The 4533-nt window shown below is 51.1% G+C and overlaps 1 non-coding gene across 1 annotated transcript; it reads left to right on the forward strand.

Moving 5' to 3' along the window:
• Positions 1-248: 248 nt before the first annotated feature.
• On the forward strand, positions 249-361 carry LOC116280391 (U5 spliceosomal RNA). The gene has a single exon (XR_004189780.1). It is a non-coding gene; the product is annotated as a U5 spliceosomal RNA (small nuclear RNA).
• The last annotated feature ends 4172 nt before the right edge of the window (positions 362-4533 follow it).

Below are 4533 nucleotides of genomic sequence, written 5' to 3' on the forward strand. Positions count from 1 at the left end.
GCTCGAAAGAGAAAACCTTGAAGTCCGGGAAATAATGATGAGAGGAGTTAAATTAAAGTGCATAAAACCCTCCCGAGAGATAACGTCAGGGTGAGTTACAGGCCCGATAAGGGACTGGGGGCTCACAGAGGGGGCTCAGAAAGGTCGCCCAGCGGTGCGCAGAGGACCAGGAATCATAAATATGGGGCAAGATGCCCAGCCAGGGTCGCCGGGGTGAAAATATTGGGGTCATTCCAAAAACAATTATCCTGCTTGGTTTGCTCTTCAGGTCTTGTAAATCTTTCACCTTTTATAAAAGATTTCTGGGGGAAGAAGCACTTTGGGAGCTTTAACTGATTTTTGTTGCTGCTTCTTGGTGGCTCTGCTAAAAGAAAACAGAAAGACAAAGGGGAAAAAGTAATTACCCAGCATTCTCAGGGGCACAGGGATGGGCTGACTGGTTTCTTCTTATTCCTTGGAGAGTTTAGGCTGCCCTGGGTTTTGACTCACTCCATTTGGAATCTGGTAACAGTTTAACAATTAAGGTTTTCTGTTTTGAATCCAGTCTCAGTGGGGCTCTTGTTACCCAGTGAATGCTGCTTTTTGGGGCAGTCGTGCAGCAGCCATCTTGTATGGTGGGGCGGCCATCTTGACTGATGTGGTGGCCATCTTGACTGGTGTGGCAGTCATCTCCGCCAACAACGTGTACCAAGGCTAGTGTGCCACACAGAGCTCTGAAGCTGTCCTGGCTGCAAGCCCCCTGCTCCATGTATCCCCTGTTTTCTCATTGTCCAAGGGAACCCTGGCTCAAGTTCTGTGCCTCTGTGTCTCTGTCCATGCTCTGGGACAGCTGGCAGCACCAGCAGAAGGTTGTTTTTTTGTTTTTGGTTTTGGTTTTTGCACAGTGCAATTCCTTTATTTTCTGCATATTAGTGTTTTACCAACACTGCAACCATAAAGAACACAATTTCAAGCACTGTACTTTTTAGTTTGGGGAGCTCTCAGTCAACAGACTCATTTATTACATTAGGCAAGATTAACCTCATTCAAAACTTACTGCAGTTTAGAAATTCACATAAAATACAGAAATTGATGCAATTAAACAAAAACTTCAGGACCTTATTTCTTAAATTCTTAGGTTGTAACTTTTTCTGCAGGCTTTAATTACCTGCCCCATGATCACCAATGGTTATGGTTCAATATAACTACATCAATTATCAACCACAAAACTTTATGGAGCACCTGTTGTATGACAGTCACTGTGCTGGGCCCTGATGCTGCAGGCTCCACCAAGGGCTTCATCCTTGAGGCAACCATTTCCTAGGTTTCTCTGTCCCTCTGAAAATACACAGCCACAGAATTGGCCCTACCTCAGAAATCCCTCTCCCATCTACTAGTCATTTAATTCTCAAGACCCTGTAGAGGGGGGATCTTAGCCCCATTTTACAGATGAGGAAATTGAGGCTCCGAGAGGTGAAGGGACTGGCCTAATGTCACACAAAAATAAAGGTGACGCAGAGGTAGGATTTCCACCCAGATTCCAGAACTGTGTTTTCCCCAGGGTCCCATGCCTCTCAGTCAGGAACAGTAAAAGGTTAAGGTTGCTGGGTCTGGAGTCAGGTGAAATCTGGTTGAAAATTCTGCCCTGCTTTCTCCTTGCTGTGTGAATTTGGGTTAGTCACTGAACACTGGGCTTCAATTTCCTCATCTGTGTAATGGGCACAGTGGTGTGGTGTGGAGTCAAGGAGCTCATGCACCGGAGTGGGAGATAGGGAGTTGGGAGGTATGTGGTGGCGTAGGGGATGGGGCAGAGCCCAGGCCTGGAGCCTCTGCTGCCCTCTAGATGGGAAGGCTATTGTTTATATGTGTGTATGAGAAGAGAAAGTTTCTCCCAGTCATCTCTCGCCATCTGCCAACTCCTAACAGGATATAATTATTCAAATTGAATAAACATTTGCTGAGTGGGACTTGGACTTCCTTTAAGTTCAAACTAGACTCAAGTGTAGGAGGGAGGTAGGGAGGGGATCAGGGTTGGGAGGTGGCCATGGGCTGCTTGGCCAGGCCATGCCTGCCCCAGACTAAACTCAGAGTGTTCACATAGAAACACTCATCCATCCATCCATCCATTTATTAAACAAACAGTATTTTGTGCCAGGCCTGTTTTGGGTGCTGGGGATACAGAGAGTTGGGTACGAGACAAACTCGAGTCCTCCAGGCCCAGAGCCCATATCCAGGGGTGAGAGGCAGACAGGAGCCAGAGAGGCCTGGAAAGAGGATTTTGCTGTATGGAGGAGGATGATGGCAGCCTGGATGAAGATGGAGTGGCCCTGATGAAAATGTATGGGGTAACTGAGGCTCAGAGAGGTGAAGTGACTTGCCTAACGTCACATAGTAATAGGTGGCAGAGCTGGTTTGCCTGACTACAGAGACCATGCTCTCAGCCCGGACCTGACATGATCCCCCTTGGATTGCCTGAAACAGCGTTGTCACCCTGAGTTCTGAGCTACCCCCGTTTTAGAAGTGTGAACACATGTTTTGGCAAAAAAGGTGCTTGGGAAATGCTGCATATATATGTCACCCCCTTCCCGGAGCACAGTGCACGGTACCCATTAAAGGCTCTGAGGTGTCCTACAGGAAAGGAACCTGCTTAGCCATGTTCAACACAGTGTTTCCCAAACCTCTGTATCCTCAGAACTCTTTTGGGGACCAGGACACCTTCTAACATTCATTCCGTTCAATCACGATTACTTGTTGAGCACATACTATGTGCCAGGCACTGATGGAGCAAAGCAGGTGTGGTTCCTGCCCCCAGGTGACCTCAGAAGGAGCATGTGGCTTGGTCCTCAAGCGCCTGGCTGTGTCCAGAGCTGTGGCTTGTTTTGGGAATCTCTTTGTCCAAATCCTTGTGGGCTTACATTCCATGCAGTCAAAGTAGCTTGGCCAATTTCAGGGAGTCAAAGCCACCCAGCTCTGGTGGGCCCCTCCCTGGATGCTCTGGACACCAGAAAGCTAGTCAGCAGTGAGAAAGAGGCAAGGGGCCAAGGAGGGCTGGGACAGCTTGGGAAGGCTTCCTGGAGGAGGAGGTCCTGGAGTTAGACAGCTCAGCTCAGGCATCTGCAGGGAAGCTGTGGACATGATGGTGACGAAGGAGGGCTTGAGGGGCCAGAGAGGCCGTGTTCAAATCCTAGCTCTGCTCTTAGCCACCGTGTGACCTTGGGGAAATGACACGGCTCCTATGAGCCTCAATTTCCTCATCTGTGAAATGGGATAATGACAGAGCCTCAAGGTGATCCTTAAGGCCATAGCCCAGGGTGGCTGGAGGAAGACTGCACCGCTGAAAACGTCAGCCTTGCCCTGGAGCCAGGAGGGCTGTTCACATTCTTTTTCTCTGAAGAACGAGAGACTGGAAAGTACGCCTTGACCTGTAAAAGCCCCAACTGGACGCTCCTGTGGGTCTGTTACAGACACGACTTTGCAAATCAGATGTGACAGGGAAATGTGTGCCAAGATGGTGGCCAGCTGTTCGGCGGCAGGGAAGGGGCTGCTTAGAGACCCGCGCGGCCTCCTTGGGGAGTGACGTCGTCACCTCGCTGTGCCCGGAGCACAGGTGTGGGGGGCGCGCGGGGGCCAGGCGTGGCTCGTGGTGCCAGCTCTCTCACACACACACGCACACACACACCACATACTCACCACACACCACAGGAACACACCACACACATTCACACTCATACACATCATACACACACACCCCCCACACACACCACACGCACCACACACACCACACGCACCACACACATACCACACCCCCTACATGAATACCCATTCACACACAACACACACACAGCACACTCACACACACCAGACACACACCAGACACATCACACACACAGCTCAGGCCACCATTCCCGAGGGACGCTGCTGTTGGAGCAGAGCCTTGGCCTCCTTCGCACCCGTGTGGAGGCGGCGGCCCAAGAGGGAGCCTTCGGGGTTGGAAACAGCATCAGGTCCGCCTCCCACGAGTGCCCCTTCCTCGTTGGGCAAAGCTGCTTCAGTCTTTAGGCCTTGTTACTGTGCAATGACGCTATCAGCCTGTGTTCTGGGTGATTTTGAGAAAAGTTTTAGAAAAGGCATTTAGCCCAGGGATTGGCACACAGTAGCTGCTGAAGAGGTCCATGGACTCTTCCTTGGCAGGGGTCCATGTCCCCCCTTTCTCTGCTCTGGTGACTGAGGCCCTTCCCCTGAGCCCTGTGGTCCTGGGAGGAGGGGCGCGTTGCCAGTCACAGCAGCCCACCCTCCAGCCTCAGGGACTGGCCCAGGGATGAACACGTTACCACTGCCAGGCCAGCTAGAGACCTGGCCCAGCACGTGTATGTTGTATGTGGACAAGAAGTCCCTTCTCCCAAGGTTCCGAAGCCTGGAACAATCAGGAACTTTGTCCACGTAGAGGATGCCCTTCTCAGGAGCAGAGAATGAGGCCCAGAATTGGGACAGCAGAGCTGAGGGTGATCAAGGTGACACCAGGTGACTGTTGAAGTCCCTGTCCACTGGTGACAA

The sequence above is a fragment of the Vicugna pacos genome, chromosome 4, assembly GCF_048564905.1.
Source record: "Vicugna pacos chromosome 4, VicPac4, whole genome shotgun sequence".
Taxonomy (NCBI): domain Eukaryota; kingdom Metazoa; phylum Chordata; class Mammalia; order Artiodactyla; family Camelidae; genus Vicugna; species Vicugna pacos.